General features: G+C 36.5%; 1 protein-coding gene and 1 pseudogene across 3 annotated transcripts in view; one reads left to right on the forward strand and one right to left on the reverse strand.

Moving 5' to 3' along the window:
* RAB28 (RAB28, member RAS oncogene family) overlaps positions 1-24796 on the forward strand; it is a 127533-nt gene that overhangs the window by 70282 nt on the left and 32455 nt on the right. The gene's annotated exons all lie outside the window — the stretch shown is intronic.
* LOC100674520 (26S proteasome non-ATPase regulatory subunit 12-like) lies at positions 15284-16952 on the reverse strand (annotated as a pseudogene).

Raw genomic sequence — 24796 nt, forward strand, 5'->3', positions numbered from 1 at the left:
CCATAGTACCACAGAAGTTAATGTAAAAGTATTTTACCTAACACGCAGTTTTTTTTTTTTTTTTTAATAATTGAACCCTTAATCCTAATGGATCTCTTAATTTTCACTTAAAACTTAAGTTTTTTAAAAGATTGGAAATTCCATTTTCCCTTGTGGATTTTTTTTTATAGCATTTTATTATCTATAACATAGACAGTATGAGTAGTGGATAAGGGCACAGACTTCCAAGTAAGACACTTAAGTTCAGATATGGGTTCACTTACTAACTGTACAATTGTGGGTAAGTTACCCATTGTCTTTCTACCTCAGTTTTCTCATGTTTAAAGTGGAATAATAATAGCACCTACCTCATACTGTGTTTGTGGGAAGATTTAAATATATGTAAAGCTCCTGGAATCATGCTTGATGTGTAATAGGTACTATCCCATAAAGAATACGACCTAGGCAACCCTATGGGCCAGTTCTGATCTGTCATATGGGTCGATGTGAGTCAGAATTGATTCAGCTGCACACAACAACAGCAGCGTATGAGTTAGTGGGGACAGTGGTGGTTCCATAGTAGAATTCTCACCTTTTTTTTTTTTTTTATGTGGGAGACCCAGGTTTGATTACTGGCCAGTGTACCTCAAGCACAGCCATCACTCTTCTGTCAGTGTAGTCTTTCATGTTCCTGTGATGCTGAGCCGGTTTCAGCAGCGCTTCCAGACTAACACGAACTAGGAAGAAAGGCCTGGTAATCGACTTCTGAAAAAAATTATCCAATGAAAACACTACGGATCAAAATGTACAAGGGGTGGTCATGAGTTAGGGCTGACTTGATGGCAGCTCATAGCAACAACAGTTTGAGTTAGTGGAGCCCCCAGATGGTGCAAATGGTTAATGTGCTTGGCTGCTAATTGAAAGGTTGAGAGTTGGAGTCTAACCAGGGCACCTCAGAAGAAAGACCTGGTGATCCACTTCCAAAAAATCAGCCATCGAAAACCCTATGGACACAGTTCTACTCTGACACATATTGTGTCACTGTGAGTTCGAATCAACTTGATGGTAACTGGTTTTATATGAGTTAGGTGTTATTAGCTTTTCCCTGTATTAGTCTGCTCCCATAAAGATTACAGCTTTGGAAACCCTGTGAGGCAGTTCTCCTGGGTCCTGCGGGGTCACTATGAGTTGGAATTGACTCGATAGCAACAGGTTTGGCCTTTCCCAATTTATATATTTTTTAATTTAAGAATTTGAAAATCAGAAATATGAAAAAAATACATTTAAGAAATACATAAATAATGATTAAAGTTTTTGTTATAATTAATGTTTGAAAGTCAAATCTTCATTTTACTTACAATTTAGAAGTATAATTTTATTTAAAATCGTTTAAATGTGTTTGATGGAGGTGATCTGATTTTGACATCCAGTTTGAATAGTGAAAGCTGTTGTACTGCTGCCATGAAATTTTTATCTCAAGTTTATTTTGCTGTGTAGACATGTGTCTAATAGAGAAAAAAGATGCTGCAGAAACCATCATTTGAGTTTGAATGTGCTTCTGTTTTTGGTTGAGGTATAAATGTTATTTCTGGCTGTGTCCTTCATACTTTGCTCTTCTTACAACAAATGGAAAGTCCTTAATTGTACCTAAGGGAATAGTTAACCCACAGTGGACATATGGTGGACAAAAGCTGAGTCTAGTAAATGAAATAAAATTATAACTGGTCAAAGTGTGAATACCTACAAAGCCTGGCAGCTATGAAAAATAGTGTAATGTTTGAGAATAGCAAATTTCGTGTTCAGCATAATTCTTTTCTCTTGGCATAGTGTGTTGTGTATGTATATATAAATTTGATTACAAGGCATACTCTATATAAAGCATATTTGTCCTTTTTACTGTCCATTAAGGTTTGTGACGTGACTTTGATGTCAGCAATAGATGCTGATGATCACACATCTTTTGGAAAGTTACTGCTCTTTTGATTGGGGGCAGTTAATTAGCATTAACCCAGAACAGCTCTTGAGCTTTATGGATTTGAGCGTTATATGTGGTTGCACTGCTCCAGCGAAAGGTTAAGTATTAATGGAAAATGGTCACAGCCCTTTTACTTAAAGAAAACATGTTACTTGTAAGTTTTCTTTTGATTTTACTTTTACAGTTGCATTGAATGTCTTCATTCATTTAGCCATCCATAAAGCAAATATTGTTGCACATGCCGTGGATAATGAGTCTTTTTAGGACTACTTGTGTGGTATGTTACAGATCATTAACTGCAAGTAACCACCTGACTTGAGAGAAGCCTGGAAGCATCATTATAGTGAAATAAGCTTTTATTTAGGTATCACTGCAGCACATTGATTTATAGAATGTCACCAATTGCTACTGTGAAAATATATTCTCATTATCATTTAGAGAATGATAGAGATTAACCACAGTAGACTGTAAATGGGAAGGAAGTGTAACAATGGGAAAAATAAAAATAAATGTTATTATGGCCTATATTTTATCTAATAATTACTTTTTAATTAATTAGGTAGTTAATTAGGTTAAATTAGCTGATCCTCTAGGATGCTTTCAGTTCTGTGATTATATGTATATATTAAAGACATGTTCTGAATTTTTCCAAATTTAAAATACTTTTAAATTAAATAGCATAGTAAGGCAGTAGCAAACTTAATGTAACTATTTAACACAGTCAATGCATAAAATAATAAATTCTTTCCGTGATCAAATGCCTGCTTACTAGACACATATGCTATGATTCCTGCCTTCAGGGAACTTAAAATCTTGTTGTCGAGGTAAGATTAACATAATGGAGAAAATGTGCAAATGAAATTTAGTAGTATTAAATCAAAGCAAGGGAAAAATTGTTAGCTAAGGCTTAAGAGGCATTAGGGGCTTAAGGTGGATCTTTGCAAAATTAGTAGAGTTGGGATATATGAATAGAAAAACCGAATTTCTGGCAAAATGTAACATTTTAAAATAAGACATAACTAGAGAGAAGTTGTCAGAAATCTTTAGTCCTACTTAAACATTTGATCCATTAAATAAAGCCCGTGCCAGAGTTTTACTATTTTCTTAAATGAGTATAAACTATTTTAATTTTGATTTTATTTGTACCTTAAGCTATATTTTGGTATAATTAGGTAATATCACTTGGGCACATTGGTGTTTTTTTTTTTTTAACTCCAATAGTGCCTAGGTTTATAGCTTCAACACTTTGAACATGTCATCCCACAGCCTTCTGACCTCCATGGTTTCTGATGAGAAATCAGCTGTTAATCTTATAGAGAATCCCTTGCACATGATGAGTTGCTTCTCTCTATTTTCAAGATTCTGTCTTTATATTTTCCCAATTTGATTATGATATGTTGGTGGGTTTAGGTGTAGTTCTGGAGCCCTGGTGTCACAGTAGTTAAGCGCTCAGCTGCTAACCAAAACGTTGGTGGTTTGAACCCACTAGCTGCTCTACAGGAGAAAGATGTGGAAGTCTGCTTCTATAAAGATTACAGCCTTGGAAACCCTATGGGGCAGTTCTACTGTGTCCTTGACAGGAATGGATTTTACCCTCTGGGTTAAATTTTATTTTATTTTTAACAAAACTATACATGTTATAAATGTATCTGTTTTTTCATTTTCTATTTTATTGATTTCTGTTTTGGTCTTTATTTCTTTCTTCTGCATACTTGCAGTTTAATTTGATCTTTATTGAAATCTAAGGTCACTGATATGAGAGCATTTTTCTTTCCTAGTATTTGTGTTTAGTGCTCCAGACTTCTACCTATGTAAATACTACATTTGTGATACACCAAAAATTCTAGTATCTTTTGTTTTTATTTTTCTTTACATTCAAAATGCTTTCTAATTTCCCTTTTTTTAATTTATTTTTGTGATCCATGGATTATTTAGAAATGTGTTGTTTTGTTTTCAAATATTTGAGAATTTTTCAGAGATCTTTCTATTATTGATTTCTAGTTCAATTAATTTCCAGTTTCTATTGTTAGCAAAAATCATTTGTATAAATTTATTCTGTGGCATTAGAACATATTCGGTTTTGTTTAATGTTACATTTTTTACTTGAAAATAATGTGTAGTATGCTGATGGGAAGAATGTTCTATAAATATTAATGAGGTCATGTTGGTTTTAAGTGTTGTTCATTGGTTTTATACGCTTACTGATTTTCCATATACTTGCTCTACCAGTTACTGAGAAAGAGGTGTTAAAGTCTCTGATTATAATTTTGGAATTATTTCCTTTAAGTTTTGTCAGATTTTGCTTAATATGTTTCGAAGGTCTCTTATTAGCTTCGTGTATATTTAGGATTGTTTTGTGCAGTTAATTATATACACCATTTTATTATGTTGAAATGGCTTTCTTTATTTCCAGTAATATTCCTTGTCCTGTCTTATATAGCACTCCATTTTTGCTTCAGTTAGTGGTTAACATTTTGTTGTTGTTACGTGCCATCGAGTTGGTTCTGACTCATAGGGACCCGTGTACAACAGAATGAAACACTGCATGGTCCTGTGCCGTCCTCACAATCATTGCTATGTTTGAGCCCGTTGTTCCAGCTGCTGTGTCATTTCATCTTGTTGAGGGTCTTCTTCTTTTATGCTGATCCTCTACTTTATCAAGGATGATGTCCTTCTCCAGGGACTGGTCCCTCCTGATAACATGTCCAAAGTATGTGAGATGAAGTCTCACCATCCTTGCTTCTAAGGAGCATTCTGGCTGCACTTCTTCCCAGACAGATACGTTCAGTCTTCTGGGAGTCCATGATATATTCACTACTGGTTGCTAGTACCATAATTCAAATGCATCAGTTCTTCAGTTTTCTTTATTCATTGTTCAGCTTTCACATGCATATGAGGTACTTGAAAATACTGTGGCTTGGGTCAGGCACACCCTAGTCCTCAAAGTGACATCTTTGCTTTTAAACACTTTAAAGAGGTATTTTGCAGCAGATTTGCCCAGTTCAGTAAGTTGTTTTATTTTTTGACTGCTGCTTCCGTGGCCATTGAATGTGGATCCAAGTAAAATACAATCCTTGACAACTTCAAGTGACTAATATAGTGTATCTTTTCTATACTTTTATTTTTAACCTATTTCTGTCTTTATAAAGTATTTCTTTTGTAGGCAGCATGTAGTTACTCTTGCTTTTATGTGTAATATTGTATAATTTAATGTTAATATTAAAATTTAAATTTACTTAATATTCAATTCAATATTAAATTCAGTATTTAATCTACTATCTCTCTGACACTGTAAACAGTATCTATTACCTTCTACTCAAATAACATAATGTAATACTTTTGCTTTCTCTGTTTTACTTCTTTACCTTTGTATGTATTGCTTAATATTAAATTTTAGTGTCAAATTATTATTAATTTTATATTGTTTTTACAGCTTTATTTCACAGCCATATTATCACTATGCTTTCCTGGCTTCATTTTTCATCATCTCTCTGTATACAATGTCTTCTTCCGTGGATTAACTTTTTGTTTTTCTTAAATAGATCAATTAGTCATTTATTCAGAAAAGTTTTATTGGGTAGTGTACCTTGCATCTTTGTAGCTGAAAATTTGTTACTTTATCTCAGACTTGAACAATAGTTTGGTTTGGTTTTTGTTCAAAATCCATGTCCCTCTTATAACCTTGTAGTCGTTGTTTCACTGTGCTTTGATATTTAATAGTGCAAATGAGAAATCTGTTGCTGATTACCGTTTCTTTCTATATTTATTCCCTCTTGTTACACGTACAGGATTTTCTGTGTTTGTTTGTAGTCTTGTAAATTTACTGTACTGTATAGGTTTTTTTAAAAAATTAATACTCCTTGGTACTTGGTGAGTTCTACTAGTCTTTAAAACTTATGTCTTTATTCAGTCCAGGAAAACCTAGATGTATTTGTTTTATTATTTCTTCCCTTTTCTCTTTTCCTAGGGCCTTTATTAGATAGATATTAGAGTTCCCTTATATATTCTTTATAGCTCTTAAGTTCTTTTTCATGACTTCTGTCTATTTAGGGTTTATTTTTCTTTATGTCTAAGAGAATGTCTCAGTTTTTTCTTCTGGATCACTTAATAAGATGTCTTCCATATCCATTCTGTTTTTCAGCCTTTCTTTTACCTATTCTAGGAATTATCCTGAAAGTTATATTCTGAACTTCTAAACCCATATTCTTTTCGTTAACTAGCCTGTTTTTGCTTTATTTTTTCAATATTGTCCTGACCCTGAGGTTACCTATCATGTAGAGTTGCATATTTTTTGCATTGTCCTTCATTTTTTTTATTGACTGTTTCCTTAAGGGTCAATAGCTTTGCAGCCTCTCATTCATGTTATTGATTCCTTAAAATCTGTAGACTCTTGCTTATTTCTATTTAAGTATGAAGACAGAATTGGATAATATCGTGTCAGAATTAACTTGACAGCAATAAACAACAATAACAAAAGTAGGTGATTTGGGTTTTGAAATTTATTATGAAGGTCATTGTTGAATTTTCTTACCAGTTCTTACCTTGAATATGAGGACACACTCCAGGGCTTGCAATATACTTCATCCTGACCACAGAATACTAGTGGCATACTGACAATCAGGCTTCTAATTTGGGTTTGTAGGCAGGCAATAGATTGGCAAACTGAGGCCCCTTTTCCGTGGTTGAAGGAAGGAAGGAAGTATCTTGGACTGATTTAGAGCATTTCACCACTGTGTCCATTTGTCCTTCCTTTCTCTCTTTGTACCTTTGTAACTTCTTGAGGCTACTTGGGGGCACTCACCTGTTTCTCCCTATGGTGGCATTGTGCGAGGTCAACTTAGCAAAACCAGAAATACATTTCCCAGGATTGCCTTCCCTGTGTTCTTCTGGTTAGCATTGGTCCCAAGGGACATTTTGCTTAAGATGTATAGTAGAAGTGAAGTGGCAGGCATACTTTTTGATTCTCTGAGGGTTAGTGTTAGGTTCCAGGCACTACGGTAGCTTTCACACCATGTCACTGATTTGCTAGCTTATAAGTTTGGCGTAGCACCTGAACCAGTAGTTACTCCAGTTCCTGTCAGATCACCCCCTAAAACTTCTATGAGTACTTGCCTGCATGTGTAGATCCCTAGTGAAAGATGCAGGCTTCTCCCATAGGTCACCCTTGGCATTAAGGTTGGCGTTGGTGAGAGACAGATGTGAGTTCCAGTTTGTTATCCTCCAGTTTGTTCTTGTGGATTTCAGCTGTATTTACTGGTTCCAGTTCATCCTCCCAGGTTCCAATATGATCTTACTCTTCTGTTTATCCATTTACCTTCCTTACTGCCGGCCTGGCTGACATCCAGTGTCTTTAGGCTCAAGACTACTCACAGAGGCAATAGCCTATGCCAACTGTTCCTCTAGCCCTCACAGTAATATAAGACCTAACCCCTATAATACTTCTTTATTCTTTATCACTCAGTTCTCCTTCTTTGATCAAACCCTGATTGATACACTCTACCTACTTCCAGACTTTATAAAAAACCAAAGCAAAACTGTTGCTGTGGAGCCAATTCCGATGCACAGCAACCCTATAGGACAGGGAGTTGCCCCGTAGGGTTTCCAAGGAGCAGCTGGTAGATTCAAACTACCGACCTTTTGGTTAGTAGCCGAGCTCTTAACCACTGTGCCACCAGGACTCCACCCAGGCTTTATACTAGATTTGTATTAAATCCCTGTATTTAGAACTATTTTTATTAGCTCCTTTTATCTTCCAGAAATTGTTCTGTGTTTCTCTTCTACTCTTGGTGACTTTTCCTTTTCTTAGTACTGCTATATATTTTCATTTTAAGTATTTCATCTGATGCATCAGTGATATTTTGAACCTTAACAGTTTGGATTAAAATATTTCTTACTGTGCTTGAATATTACTTAAAAAAAAAAAAATACTTCAGCAGATCTTCTAAACACGGTTGAAGTCTTTCTACCCTAAAAGCTCATTTAACAAAACCAAGAGCTGGATTGTATAAAAAGAAACTCAAAGAAAGTTTTACATATAAATGGCCTAGAGTAAGGACAGAGGAGCCATTTTAAATCAGCACTATGGTAAAGGTTAGGAGCCCTGGTAGTGCAATGGTTAAGTGCTTGGCTGCTAACCAAGAGGTGGGCGGTTTGAATTCACCAGCCTCTCTATAGGAGAAAGAAGTGGCAGTTTGCTTCCTTAAAGATTACATACTTGGAAACACTATGGGGCTGTTTTACTCTAACCTATAGGGTCCCTGTGAGTCAGAATCGACTGGATGGCAACTAAACAACAACAACATGGTAAAGGTATAGTAGGAAGCATTTGATAGCCAACATTCAGATATATTTTCACATTATACAATAGACACATAATGTAATGTGATCAATTAAAAAGTTAATATGTACAACTTTCCTTTTTGGCAACTTTTAAGTTTGAATTCCGGTTATAGTGACGTGTGATTCTTTGTTGCAGTTGCTTTCTGTATCTTGTTTTCGGTATGATTTTTAATATCCAAGGCAGTAGATTTTTGTGCTTTGATTTGTTGGAAATAACCAAAATTATAACATACAAGTTAATAAATGCCACTCTTATCCCCAAATGAGACTGTATTATAATGCTTTATTTGATTTTTGAAGCACTTTTTTTTTTTATATGTAAAAGACAATATAATAATAGTTGAATGAATTAATCCTAAATGGGGAGGTCCAGCACTATTTTAGCTATTAATGGAGTAACTTCATAACTTCTGGAAACCCTGGTGGCATAGAGGTTAAGAGCTATGGCTGCCTACCAAAAGGTCAGCAGTTCAAATCTACCAGATGCTCCTTGGAAACCTTATGGGGCAGTTCAACTCTGTCCTGTAGGGTCACTATAAGTTGAAATTGACTTGACAGCAGTGGGTTTTTTTTTTTTTTGTAACTTCTTAGAGTGCAAAATACCATTGATATACTTGTTTTTAAAATAACCAGCTTTATTTCTGTATATTTATATCTCGTATTAAAGTGTTAAACCCCCCCGCCAAAAAAAAGTTTTAAATGATATCACTAATGTAGTGTACTCACTATTCTTTAAATGGTGAATGGAATCAGGGTTCAGTAGTTCCTCTTTCATTGCTCTGCATGATTACAGTATTCATTATGAAATCTAAGAATTTTATCCATAAATACTGATTGTATTCTGACCTGTAATAGGAAGGAAGCTTTTCAGCTTTTCTGATTACAGGTGTGTGTGTGTGTTTTAGGAGTAGTTAGTGAAAGGAGTCTATTTTATGACAGTCTTGGTTAGAGCCAGAAGATTCCTTAAATGATGCATGAGAACAGCATCTACCCTAAGAATTGTGGTTTTCAAATGGATTTTCTGTAGTCTCTTTAACTTACAATATATTTCATATAGGCTGACAGCTCTCTTGTGCTTCTTTTGATGTAAACTCATGTTTATTGCTTTAGGTTTATGAACATATTGCACCCATGAGATATGCTTCTGGGGTTTAATTAGAAGCACTGTGTGCCGTTTGAATATATTTTGAAGTTAAAGCATATCATTTAGTAACACACTCCAGTTGAAAAAAAGAGTGTAAGTTTTAATTCAAATATTCTTAAATTGGGATTTTTGGTCATGTGTATTTGTCTCCTCCCAAGCCAGAAAATTTTCAGTTAATCAGTACAAGGCATTTACTTCTCGAATATGGGTTTAAGTTCTCAATGGAAGACAGAGATATTCTAAACAAAAATGCTGAATCTTTTCAAAATGAATACCTGAATGTGGAGTTTTAAAAAACTTCAGGAGTGATTTTAAGTCCTATTTTAGAATTTTCTATAATTTGGGATTAACCAGAAAGTACAGAGTGGCCAGCTTAATCTTCACGCAAACAAAACAGGCAAAGAACAGGCTAGTGTTGTTAAAACTTATCAGCTGAATTTGTCTATTTTAGTTTCTATAAAAAGTATTTTTCAGTTTAAAACTGGACACCAAAGTTGATTGCTATAATCTTGTTCCGTCCTTGCTCCAGCTTCTTGCCCACCGCTGCCATTTATATCTGTGCAGTTATAATCTGATGTGTTAATGTATTCAGACCATGCACTGAATTCTTTGTTACTGGAGATGGTGTTTTCTAGGCTTGAAACTAGGCTCTCTTTCTTTAAGATCTTTTCTTTTTTTGAGCACTAAAGCTTATTGACCAGTGTTTTGTATTTCGATAAGAATTGGTAAAAATTGATTCAGTTCTTATATTTAGTCTTAGGTTTAGAGATGGATTTTTCCCCTTTCAAAAGAAATTTTCTATTAGGAATTTTCTGTACTCATGTCTTTTTCTTAACTAGATCCATTATTTTTTTAGAGGAAAGATTTTTTGGCAGTTGTCTTATTAATTATTTATTTCTTGGCTTATTGACACATTGGGCTAGCACCATCTTCTGAAAGTTTGTTACATTACAGTTTAATATTAAAGTCTAAAGGACATTTTATAATTGAGAAAGTGGTTTTAACCTTTTATGAGAGTTTTTTTATTTTTCAAAAATCTGTGGGATTAAAATACATTTTGGTGATCATCAGTACATAACTACATGTAGAATTTGACTTTATTCTTATGTATTGTGAATATCTGCACAGTTTCCTCTTGTATTTTAAAATATTCATTCATTCATTCAGTGCCTTTTATGTACAATGGTAGGAGAGACAGTGGGATAGTGTCCCAGAGTCAATTACTTGGTACACGGGGTGGGGGGGAGGGGGGCGGGACTTTGCAGGAAGAAGTAGTCAGGGAAGACTTTACAGCAGAGACAACACTTAAACACAATCTAAACAGATACACAAGAGTTTGCCATATAGAGAAGGGTGAGAAAGGGCAAAGCAGGAAGGATTTACAACATTTTTGTCACAGCTGGAACATAGGGTGCAAGGTTGGAACAGGTGAGAGACAAAAACAAAATGTTTTAAACAAAATTTCAGGAGTTTGGTTTTTATCATAAGGTCTTTAGAAAGCCATTAAAGGTTTTTAAGCAGAGGAGTGATTTTAGCAATAATGTAGAGCAAGGGCAGTTCTACTGTGTACTATAGGGTCGCTATGAGTCGGAATCGACAACAGCAGGTTTGCTTTTTTTGTAGAGCAAATGTTGGCAAACTATGACCTACTGCCTATTTTTGTATGGCCCCTATCTAAGCATGGTTTTTATGTCTTTAAATGATTGGAAAAATCAAAGAAGGATAATATTTTATGACACCTGAAAATTATGTGAAATGCAAATTTTAGTGTATATAAATAGCTTTATTGGAACAGAGCCACACTGTTTATAGCTTGCCTATTTTTTTTTTTTTTATGGCTGCTTTGTCACTATGGTGGCAGAGTTGAGTATAGGCAGTCCTCAGGTTATGAACAAAATCCATTCCTAAGTCTGTGAGTCAGAATCGACTTGATGGCATGGGGTTTGGTTTTGGTTTTAAGTCTGTCTTTAAGCGAATTTGTAGGTCAGTTCGGACAGGTGCCTATGGTTCTTATTTAGCATTACTTTAGTGCTGTGAAAGTGATTGTGAGGCAGAATTTTTTGTGCAAGTAGGGATTGGTTCATTGGTTTCAAAGTGAGGGCAAATTTACATAACAGTAAAGGGCAAGTAGGAGTCATCCCTAAGTCAGACTTTTCTAACCCTGGGACTGCCTGTAGTTGCCACAGAGAAAGTGTGACCCGCAAAGCCTAAGATGTATGCTGTCTGGCCCCTTATAGAAAAAGATTACCAATACCTGGTTGAACACCAAATAGGTAGAAAAGCAAGCCCCAGCTATATAAAAAAAAAACTAAAAAAATATGCTGTCTCTAAAAAAACTGCTTTAAATATGAAGACATAGGTAGGTTAAAAGTAAAAAGATGGAATAAGGTATATTATGCAAACACTAATCAGAGGAAAGTTGGAGTAGCAGAAGCAAGGAATTTATCAGGGATAAAGAAAGACATCACATAATGATGCAAAGGCCAATTCACAAAAAAGGCATTAACAATTTTAAATATGTAGAAACCTACCAACGGAGCTTCAAAATACGTGAAGCAAAAACTAATAGAAAGGAGAAGTAGATAAATCCACCACTGCAGTTGAGACGTCAGCATTCCTCTCTCGGTAGCTGATAGAACATGTGGACAAATGATCAGTAAGGACATAAAAGACATGAGCAACATCAACCAGCTCGACCTAACCAGCAATTAGAATATTTCCTCTGGTAACTTTTAAGTGAGTATGGAACATTTACTAAGATAGACCATGTTCTGCTCCATAAAAAAAAAAAACCTTAACAAATTTAAAATGATTAAATACATTCTCTGATAATAATAGAGTTAATTAGAGCCCAATAATAGGATTAAATTAGAGTCCAAATATTCCCAAATATTTGGAAACTAAACAGCACACTCCTGCATAACCCATGGATGAAAAAGGAAGTCACAAAAAATTTTAAAGTACTTTGAACAATGAAAACACAGCGTTTCAAAATTTTTGGGATGTAGCTGAAGCGGTGTTTAGAGGGAAATGTGTAGTGTTATTAAATGCTTATATTTGAAAAGAAAAAAGGTCTCAAAATCAATGATCTAAGCTTCCACTGTAAGATGATAGGAAGAGAAGAGCAAGTTAAATCCAAAGCAAGCAGAAAAAAAGTAAAGGTCAAAGTAGAAATCAATGAAGTGTGAAACAGAAAAAGCAATAGAGAAAACCAGTGAAAGTGAAAGCAGGTTTTTTGAGAGGATCAGTAAAACTGATAAAAGCTAGCCAAACTGACCATGAAAAAAAAGGAGTGAAGATACAAATTACAGTATCAGGAATGAAAGAGAAAATCATTACAAATCCTGCAGGCATTAAAAGGAGTATAAGGAAACATTATGAAAAATTTTACATTAATAAATGTTCTAATTTAGAGGTAATAAACAAATTCTTTTAAAGGCACAAACTACCAAAATTTACTCAAGAAGAAATAGGAAACCTGAATACTCTTATATTTATGAAAAATAAGTTGAGTACATATTTTAAAATGTTTCCTTAAAGAAACCTACACACACAGGCAGTTTTATTGGTAAATTCTACCAAAAATGTATGGAAAAATAATACCAATTGTATACAAGTTCTTCCAGAATGCCAGAGGATGGAATATTTCCCAAGTCATTTTGTGGGACCTGCATTACTCTGATACCAAAGTCAGATCAAAACATTACAAGTCTAATACTAAAGTCAGATCATGACATTACAAGTAAAGAAAACTACAGGCCAGTATCTACCATGAAGATAGATTAAAAAAAAAAAATCCGTAACAAGATATTAGCATATTGAATCTAGCAGTATATAAAAAGAATGTTAATACGTGACCAAGTGGGGTTTATTCTGGAAATGCAAGGCTGATTCAATATTCAAAATTAATTAATGCAGTTTGTCATATCAGTAGGCTAAAGAAAAAAAGCATAATCGCAATAGATGCATAAAAAGCATTTGATAAAATTTATCATCTTTTCATGATAAAAAATTCACAGCTAATTAGGAATGAGAAGGAACTTCTTCAACCTGATAAATAGCATCTATGAAAAGCCTACAGTTAACATCACTTAATAGTTAAAGAGTGAATACTTTTCCTCCTAAGTAAGGTAGGAATGTCCACTCTTACCACTCCCATTCAGCATTCATTATTCGCTGTATTCTAGCTATTGCAATATGGCAAGAGAAAGGTGTATAAGACATACAGATTGAAAATAAGAAATAGGCACAGATGATACGATTAGCTACACAGAAAATACCTGTGTTGAGAAAATTATACAGGCACAAAATAAAAGCTTAAATAAAGACAAATACTATATTCAAGGATACAAAGGCTCATTTTATAATAAGATGTCCAAAACCAAAACCTGTTGTCATCGAGTCAATTCGGATTCATAGCGACCCTATCAGAGAGAATAGAACTGCCCCGTATGGTTTCTAAGGAACGTCTGGTGGATTTGAACTGCTTTACTTTAGGTTAGCAGCCAAACGCTTAAGTACTGTACAACCAGGGCTCCATAGAGATGCCAGTTCTTCTCAAACTGATATATTGATTCAGTGCAATTTCAGTCAGAAATCAAATGGTATTTGAGATGTATCTAAATCTATATGGAAGAGTAAAGGGCCAAGAATAGTCAGGATGCTCCTGAAGCACAAGGTGAGGAACATTTACCATCACAGTTATCAAGACTTAATAGCTTGTAATAAAGACAATGTGGAATTCACCCAAGGAAACAGAATACAGATAACAGAAACTAACCCTCACGTAAATGGAATTTTGACATTATAATAGAGGTGGCATTGAAGATCTTTGGGAAAGAAGAGAATACGTGATTAGTAGTCCTGGCACAATTTTTTATATTGATGGAAAAAGGAATTGGATCCCTATATTAAACCACGCACAACAAAATCAGTCCTAAATGTATTAAAGGTTAGAATGTTAAAGGCACAACTTTTTAGAAGAAAAAATAAAAGATGATCTTTCCTACTTTGGGATGCAGAAGGATTTCTTCAGCAAGATGTAATAATTGTTGTACATGAGGCAAAGCCTCTCTATCCTTGCTTCCAAAGAGTATTCTGGCTGTACTTCTTCCAAGACAGATTTGTTCGTTCTTCTGGCAGTCCATGATACATTCAGTGTTCTTTGCCACCACCGTAATGCATCAGTTCTTCTTCAGTCCTCTTTATTCATTGTACAACTTTCACATGCGTATGAGGTGACTGAAAATACCATGACTTGGGTCAGGTATACCTTAGTCCTCAAAGTGACATCTTTACTGTTTAACATTTTAAAGGGGTCTTTTGCAGCGAATTTACCCACAATGTAATATGTCACTTGATTTCTTGCCTGCTGTTTCCATGGGCGCTGATTGTGGATTCAAGTAAAATGAAATCCTAGACAACTTCAATGTGTGTGTGTATATATGTGTGTATATATATATGTATATATTGTTGTTGTTGTTATGTGTTTTGCTGTTTTTTTAGTCTACTTAATAACTGATAGCTTTACAACAGGATTTATTTTGTTTAAAAAACACTCATTAAATCACTACCCCGATGAATGATGTTTGGAAACAGAGGTAACCGTAGTAAGGAAAATGTGCACGTACTGCTTTTATTATAATTATAGTTATTTGCTGAATAAAAACAATATCTAAAAAAGTGTTAAATGATAGAAAAACATATTTGGGTAAGTTATGACACAATTTTTTGAGTCAGACAATAAAAATGGTATTCTATTTTTGCACCTATTACCAATGCAGTTAAATAATGAATGAAATAAGGCACCTTAAGGTCACAAAAGGCCTCAAACATATTCACTATCTTTAATTTTTAGACAAAGAAACTGAGAATAGAAAAAAAACCCAACTTATACACCGTGATAATAGCCTTTCTCTCTCTCTCTCTCTTTTTTAATGACTTTCAACTTTTTTCTAAAAGAAATAAGGGCATCGAGACCCTTATTGTAGTTTATGTATCATCTCCTCTTTGGCTATGAGATGTATAGTTTTGTTAACTAGAGACATCAATGAGTTCAGTTTCTGAGACCAGTCATTTGATAAATTATTTGGATCCAGAGGTATCTGGAAGTTGATAGATAATTCCTGCCCACCTGTCTACTTTAGTAAAGATGGTCTTGTTAACTACTAGATTTGAGAGAAATCCTCTGATTCGTCGATGGATAGATCTAGAAACTGTGCCATCCTCTTTGCCATTATCCTCATATAATATTTGGCCATTACTCTAATACTATGTCCAACAACTCTTGTTCGTCATGTCTTTCCACCTTTTTTCATCTTCCTCTGTATAGCCCAAAACATCAGTTTCTGGACTGTCCTGAGAACCTTTTCTTAATTCCATTCCGTAGTCCTCAACAAGTGTGGACCAACCCATCAACTCCCTTGTGGCAAAAAGCTTTAAAATATCCTCGCACTTGGGAATTTCTTCTAACTTCTTATCACCACTTACTCGGTGAACCAAATCTGACTGTTCATTGTCAAAAGGAGCCAGGATAGCATAAAGAACAACACTTTTTAGATCCTGTTTTCATGTTTCACTTTCTGCCCATATAGAGGAAGTGTCATATATTGTTCTGTAGTGCTTACAAATAGACAAATAATATCCCTCATGTTTATCCAGCTGAATCATTAAGTTATAATATTTCACCTTTAGTTTCTCTGTATTTTCTTCCTGGAAAAACTTAGTATTAATTTTCTTGCTGATTATTTGTGTACTAATGTAATCCTTCACAGCTAGGCAGAGCCTCATTTGTTCCAAAATAAACTCCACTGGCTTGCTCTTTCTTTTCCATTGATCTCTAGGTTTTCACCTGTAACTCTTGTGAAATGGAGGCTGCCTCTTTCACATTGCATTTTGTTCTTTCATAGTTGCTAATGTTTTAGTCAGTCGAGCTCAGTTTCAACATGAATCTTTCCTTCTGTAGCCATTTGTTGAGTATCAATTAATTGACGTTTGGTTGGGAGGTCTGTGATTTCCTCAGTGTAAGTATAGCACTGTTGAACCATTTTTGCAACAGCTTGTTTTAACTGACTCTGCCTTTTTGACAAAAGCATAATATTTTCCTTTAGTAAATCCCATTCTTTAGCCTCATAGAACATCTTCACTGCTGCAACTAAGATATGGGATGTAGATACCATATCAGAAGCAATACGGGTTTGTTTTTAAAGAGACAAGAGTTTCAGTGACTTCTTGAAGTCTTCTTCCATGGCCAACTTCTCGTACTCCAGCGGGTGCTGAATCATGGTAGTGCTGTAGTCCACCTCCATCTTGAGGATGTGCCCATGAGCCCACTCCGAGCCATCGTTTGCCATGGTTTCTGCCTAAGTGTCCCTCGATGTCCCCGTTTCAGCCACTGCTTGTCACCCACCGACAACTTCAGTATTCTTTCCACTTATCACGATGTCGCTTGTTTGTCCAGTTGTGAGGATTTTTGTTTTCTTTATGTTGAGATATAATCCATACTGAAGGCTGTGGTCTTTGATCTTCATAATAAGTGCTTCAAGTCCTCTTCATTTGTGAGCAAGCAAGGTTGTGTCATCTGCATAATACAAGTTGTTAATGAGTCTTCCTCTAACCCTGATGCCCATTTTTCTCCATATAGTCCAGCTTCTCAGATTATTTGTTCCACGTACGGATTGAATAAGTATGGTGAAAGAATGCAACCCTGATGGACACTTTTCCTGATTTTAAACCATGCAGTATACCCTTGTTCTGTTCGAACAGCTGCCTCTTGGTCTGTGTACAGGTTCCATATGAGTGTTGTGGAATTTCCATTCTTTGCAGTGTTATCCATAATTTGTTATGATCCACACAGTTGAATCCCTTTGCATAGGCAATAAAACACAGGTAAACATCTTTCTGGTATTCTCTGCTTTCAGCCAAGATCCCTCTGATGTCAGCAATGATATCCCTGGTTCTGCATCCTCTTCTGAATCTGGCTTGAATTTCTGGTAGTTTCCTGTATATGTACTGTTGCAACTGTTTTTGAATTATCTTAAGCAAACTTTACTTGCATGTGATATTAATGATACTGTTTGCTAATTGGCACATTCTGTTGGATCACTTTTCTTTGGAATGGACACATAAATGGATCTCTTCCAGTCGCTTGGCAAGGTAACTCTCTTCCAAATTTCTTGGCATAGACGAGTGAGCGCAAGCGCTTCCAGTGTTGCATCCATGTGTTGAAACATCTCAATTGGCATTGTGTCAATTTTTGGAGCCTTGTTTTTCACTAATGCCTTCAGTGCAGCTTGGACTTCTTCCTTCAGTACCATCGGTTCTTGATCATGTGCTACATCCTGAAATGGTGGAACGTTGACCAATTCTTTTTGGTACAGTGACTGTGTAATTCTTCCATCTTCTCTTGATGCTTCCTGCGTAGTTCAGTATCTTGCCTGTGAAATGTTTCAGTGTTGCAGCTTGAGGCTTGAGCATTTTCTTCAGTTCTTTTAACTTGAGAAATGCCAAGTGTGCCCTTCCTTTTTGGCTTTCTAACTCCAAGTATTTCCGTATTTCATTATAATATTTACTTTGTCTTATTGAGCTGCCCTTTGAAATCTTCTGTTCAGCTCTTTTACTTCATCGTTTCTTCCGTTTGCTTTAGCTACTTTATGTTCAAGAGCAAGTTTCAGAGACTCTTCTGACATCCATTTTGGCCTTTTCTTTCTTTCCCGTCTTCTTAATGACCTGCTTTTTTCACTTATGATGTCCTTGATGTTGTCCCACAACTCATCTGGTCTTTGGTAACTAGTGTTCAGTGTGTCAAATCTATTCTTGAGATGGTCTCTGAATTCAGGTGGGATATACTCAGGGTTATACTTTGACTCTCATGGACTTGTTTTAATTTTCTTCAGATTCAGCTTGAACTTGCATATGAGCAACTGATGGTCTGTTCCTCAGTTGGCCCCTGGCCTTGTTCTGACTGATGATATTGAGCTTCTCCATCATCTCTTTCCACAGATGTATTCTGTTTAATTCCTATGTATTCCATCTGGTGAGATCCATGTGCGTAGTAGCCGTTCAAGTTGTTGAAAAAAGGTATTTTCAATGAATAAATAAGTCATTGGTCGTACAGAATTCTTTTGTGCTATGTAGATATGCATTATTCATGAATAGTGTTGTTGTTGTTGTTGTTGTGTGCCGTCGAGTCTGTTCTGACTCACAGCGACCCCATGCACAACAGAATGAAACACTGCCCGGTCCTGAGCCATCCTTACAATCATTGTTATACTTGAGCTCATTGTTGCAGCCACTGTGTCAATTCACCTTGTTGAGGGTCTTCCTCTTTTCCGCCGACCCTGTACTCTGCCAAGCGTGATGTCCTTCTCCAGGGACTGATCCCTCCTGACAACATGTCCAAAGTATGTAAGACGCAGTCTCGCCATCCTTTCCTCTAAGGAGCATTCTGGCCGCACTTCTTCCAAGACAGATTTGTTCTTTTAGCAGTCCATGGTATATTCAATATTCTTCGCCAACACCACAATTCAAAGGCGTCAACTCCTTTTTGGTCTTCCTTATTCATTGTCCAGCTTTCACATGCTTATTATGATGCCATTGAAAATACCATGGCTTGGGTCAGGCACGCTTTAGTCTTCAGAGTGACATCTTTGCTCTTCAACACTTTGAAGAGGTCCTTTGCAGCAGATTTGCCCAATGCAGTGTGTCTTTTGATTTCTTGACTGCTGCTTCCATGGCTGTTGATTGTGGATCCAAGTAAAATGAAATCCTTGACAATTTCAATCTTTTCTCCCTTTATCATGATGTTGCTCATTGGTCCAGTTGTGAGGATTTTTGTTTTCTTTATGTTGAGGTGTAATCCATACTGAAGGCTGTGGTCTTTGATCTTCATTAGTAAGTGCTTCAGGTCTTCTTAACTTTCAGCAAGCAAGGTTGTGTTATCTGCATAACGCAGGTTGTTAACGAGCCTTCCTCCAATTCTGATGCCCTGTTCTTCTTCATACAGTCCAGCTTCTCGTATTATTTGTTCAGCATACCGATTAAATAGGTATGGTGAAAGAATACAACCCTGACGGACACCTTTCGTGACTTTAAACCAATCAGTATCCCCTTGTTCTGTCCGAACAACTGCCTCTCGATCTGTGTAAAGGTTCCTCATGAGCACAATTAAGTGTTCTGGAATTCCCATTCTTCACAGTGTTATCCATAGTTTGTTATGATCTTCACAGTCGAGTGCCTTTACATAGTCAATACAACACAGGTAAACATCCTTCTGGTATTCTCTGCTTTTAGCCAGGATCCATCTGACATCAGCACTGATATCCCTGTTTCCACATCCTCTTCTGAAACTAGCCTGAATTTCTGGCAGTTCCCTGTCGATACACTGCTCCAGCCGTTTTTGAATGATCTTCAGGAAAATTTTGCTTGCATGTGATATTAATGATATTGTCCTGTGATTTCCACATTCAGTTGGATCACCTTTCTTGGGAATAGGCATAAATATGCATCTCTTCCAGTCAGTTGGCCAGGAAGCTGTTTTCCATATTTTTTTGGCATAGACGAGTGAGCACCTCCAGCACTGCATCTGTTTGTTGAAACATCTTAGTTGATATTCCATTGATTCCTGGAGCCTTGTTTTTCACCAGTGCCTTCAGAGCAGCTTGGACTTCTTCCTTCAGTACCATTGGTTCCTGATCATATGATACCCCTTGAAATGGTTGAATATCGACTAACTCTTTTTGGTGTAATGACTCTGTGTATTCCTTCCATCTTCTTTTGATGCTTCCTGCGTCGTTTAATATTTTCCCCATGGAATCCTTCACTATTGCAAATCGAGGCTTGAATTTTTTCTTCAGTTCTTTCAGCTTGAGAAACGCCGAGTGTGTTCTTCCCTTTTGATTTTCCATCTCCAGCTCTTTGCACATGTCGTTATAATACTTTACTTTATCTTCTCAAGAAGCCCTTTGAAAACTTCTATGCAGTTCTTTTACTTCATCAATTCTTCCTTTTGCTTTAGCTGCTCGATGCTCAAGAGCAAGTTTCAGAGTTTCCTCTGACATCCACCTTGGTCTTTTCTTTCTCTCCTGTCTTTTCAGTGACCTCTTGTTTTCTTCATGGATGATGTCCTTGATGGCATTCCACAACTTGTCTGGTCTCTGATCACTAGTGTTCAATGCGTGAAATCTATTCTTCAGATGGTCTCTAAATTCAGGTGGGATATACTCAAGGTCATATTTTGGTTCTCGTGGACTTGCTCTGATTTTCTTCAGTTTCAACTTGAACTTGCATATGAGCAATTGATGGTCTGTTCCACAGTCGGCCCCTGGCCTTGTTCTGACTGATGATATTGAGCTTTTCCATCGTCTTTTTCCACAGATGTAGTCAATTTGATTTCCGTGTGTTCCGTTTTGCGAGGTCCATGTGTGTAGTCGCCATTTATATTGGTGAAAGAAGGTATTTACAATGAAGAAGTTGTTGGTCTTGCAAAATTCTATCATTCGATCTCCAGCATCGTTTCGGTCACAAAGGCCATATTTTCCAACTACTGATCCTCCTTCTTTGTTTACAGCTTTCGCATTCCAATCACCAGTGATTATCAGTGCATCTTGATTGCATGTTTGATCAGTTTCAGACTGCAGCAGCTGATAAAAATCTTCTATTTCTTTATCTTTGGCCCTAGGGGTTGGTGCGTAAATTTGAATAATGTTCGTATTAAGTGGTCATCCTTGTAGGCGTATGGATGTTATCCTATCACTGACAGTGTTGTACTTCAGGATAGATCTTGAAATGTTCTTTTTGGCGATGAATGCAACACCATTCCTCTTCAAGTTGTTATTCCCAGCATAGTAGACTATATGTCCGATTCAAAATGGCCAATTCCTGTCCATTTCAGTTCAGTAATGCCTAGGATATCGATGTTTATGCATTCCATTTCTTTTTTTGATGATTTCCGGTTATCCTAGATTCATACTTCGTACATTCCAGGTTTTGATTATTAATGGATGTTTGCAGCTGTTTCTTCTCATTTTGAGTTGTGCCACATCAGGAAATGAAGGTCCCGAAAGCTTTACTCCATCCACATCATTAAGGTCAACTCTACTTTGAGTAGGCAGTTCTTCCCCAGTCATCTCTTGAGTGCCTTCCAACCTGGGGGGCTCATCTTCCAGCACTGTATTAGACAGTGTTCTGCTGCTATTCATAAAGTTTTCACTGGCTAATGCTTTTCAGAGGTAGACTGCTGGGTCCTTCTTCCTAGTTTGTCTTAGTCTGGAAGCTCAGATGAAACGTTTTCTCCATGGGTGACCCTGCTGGTATCTGAATACCAGTGGCATAGCTTTCAGCAACACACAAGCCCCCACAGTACGACAGACTGTCAGACACGTGGGGGTCATGAATAGTAGTTACGCATTATTTATTACCAGAAGGAATTTAGGTAATCTAATTAATTATACTTTGGACATATTGTCAGGAGGGATCAGTCCCTGGAGAAGGACATCATGCTTGGCAGAGTACAGGGTCAGCGTAAAATAGGAATACCCTCAACAAGGTGAATTCACACAGTGGCCGCAACGATGAGCTCGAGCATAACAATGATTGTAAGGATGACTTGGGACTGGGCAGTGTTTCGTTCTGTTGTGCATAGGGTCGCTGTGAGTCAGAACCAAATGGATGGCACCTAACAACAACACAATGATAGGGACACCCTGGCGGTGTAGTGGTTAAGAGCTACGGCTGCTAACCAAAAGGTTGGCGGTTCAAATCCACCAGTCGTTCCTTGGAATTAATGGTACCATATAAGTTAAGGAAATGATATGAATTCTTATCTATTCCCTTCCCTGTCTCCTTGATACTGGCTGCCGTTGGTGTTGGTTTGGTGACTGTATAGGTAGGATCCACATTTTAAAGTATTTGTTATTGTCCCCTCAGAATCCTTGTGTTTGGTCTATGGATTTTTACGTGATTGTGCACTATAAGCACAGCGCAGATTCACTAGGGAAATCTCACAGTATATGTGGAATCTATGAAAATCTTGGGAAATGTGCTAGAAGCCAAGTAATTTACAAATGAGATGTTGGCAGAGTCAGGCAGTAAATAATTGAAAAGAAAATTCACAAGGTTCATGATGTATATAGGTAGGTCAGAAGAGTATGATTTGATGATTAAAGGTTAATAGAAGTTATTGGGAAAAATTATGAAAACCATGAATTTTTTTGCAGTAGTCACCCTTCTTTATGGTTATATGAAAAATTAGATTCGGTGATACAAATGGTATGTTATCACTGTGCTTTTGATAGAAATTTTTAATGTAGGAGATACGTGTACATAAAACATTTATAACTTAAAGGATAACTATTCCCAGACCAGGAAATAAAGCATTGACAGCACCCTTGCGACCTATCAAGTGCCTATATCAATCCCCTATCTGCCTTCAGAGGTAGCTGTTATCCTGATTTTGTTTTGATCTTTTTCTTGCTTTTCATTTTACTTTTGTCATCTGTGAATGTGTTGCTAAATAATATTTAATTTTGCCATTTTTGAACTTCAAATAAATGCAATCATTTATAACATATATCCCTTTGTGTCTTGCTTCTTTTGCTCAACACATGTTTGTGAGATATATTCTTATTGTGGAATAAGACTCTAGTTCATTAATTTTCAGTCCCGTATTATATTCCTGTAAAATAAAGGAGTAAATATTATTTCAGATACAGTTTTTATTTTGTGTTAATTTTAAGAGGCTGTCTTAGTTATCTAGTGCTATTATAACAGAAATACCACAAGTGGATGGCTTTAACAAAGAGAAGTTTATTCTGTCACAGTCTCGGAGGCTAGAAGTCCCAATTCAGGGTGCCAGCTCCAGGGTAGGGCTTTCTCTCTCTGTCAGCTCTGGGGAAAGATCCTTGTCACCAGCCTTCCCAGGCTGAGGAGCATTTCAGTGCAGGGATCCTGGGTCCAAATGATGCGCTGTTCTCCTGGCTCTTGTTTCTTGGTGGTAGGAGGTCCCCATGTCTCTAATCTTGTAGATTGAGTCTTGTCTCATTAACATAACTGCTGCTAATCCCATCTCACCAACATCATAGAGAGGATTTACAACAAATAGGAAAATCATGTCAGATGACAGAATGGTGGACACTCATGCAGTACTGGGAATCATGGCCTAGCTAAGTTGACACATATTTTGGGGGGACACAATTTAATCCATGATAGAACTGAATAATATTTTTTTGTCATTCATCAAAGATTTAGTGAGTGGCTTATTGCACTGTATGTTTTTTTGTTTTGTTTTTAACTACATGTAACAAAAGAAATAAATAAGCCTAGCTTAATTATGTACTGCTGTAACTGTTTCACTGTGCAGGGACATTCAACCGTGTGGATAATTATTGATAAAATTGTGAAGAATGAGAATTCCAGAACAATTAACTGGTGATCATGTGGAACCTGTACATAGACCAGGAGTCAGTTGTTGGAACAGAACAAGGGTTTAAAATCAGTAAAAGTATATGTCAGCATTGTATCCTTTCACTGTCCTTATTCAATGTGTATGCTGACCAAATAATCTGAGAAGCTGGACTATATGAAGAAGAATGGGGCATCAGGATTAGAGGAAGACTCATTAAGTCCTGTGATATGCAGATGACACAGTCTTGCTTGCTGAAAGTGAAGAGGGCTTGAAGCATTTACTGATGAAGATCAAAGACTATTATAGCCTTCAGTATGGGTTACATTTCAACATAAAGAAAATAATAATCCTCACAACTAGACCAATAAGCAACATCATGATAAAAGGAGAAACGACTGAAGTTGTCAAGAATTTCATTTTATTTGGATCAATGCCCATGGAAGCAGCAGTCAAGAATTCAAACGGCATATTGCATTGGGCACATCTGCTGCAAAAGACCTCTTTAAAGTGTTAAAAAGGGAAGATGTCACTTTGAGTACTAAAGTGCTCCTGACCCAAGCCATGGTATTTTCAGTTGCCTCATATGCATGTGAAAGCTGGACAGTGAATAAGGAAGACTGAAGAAGAGTTGATGCCTTTGAATTATGGTGGTGGTGAAGAATATTGAATGTACCTTGGACTCCCAGAAGAACAAACAAATCTGTCTTGGAAGAAGCACAACCAGAATGCTCCTTAGAAGCAAAGATGGGGAGACTTTGTCTGAAGTTCTTTGAACATATTATCAGGAGGGACCAGTCCCTGGAGAAGGACATCATGCTTAGTAAAATAGAGGGTCAGTTTAAAAGGGGAAGACCTTCAGTGAGGTGGATTGACACAGTGGCTGCAGCAGTGGGCTCAAGCATAGCCATGATTGTGAGGATGGCGCAGGACCAGGAAGTGTTTCGTTCTGTTTTACATC

Source organism: Loxodonta africana, chromosome 5, assembly GCF_030014295.1.
Source record: "Loxodonta africana isolate mLoxAfr1 chromosome 5, mLoxAfr1.hap2, whole genome shotgun sequence".
Classification (NCBI taxonomy): Eukaryota; Metazoa; Chordata; class Mammalia; order Proboscidea; family Elephantidae; genus Loxodonta; species Loxodonta africana.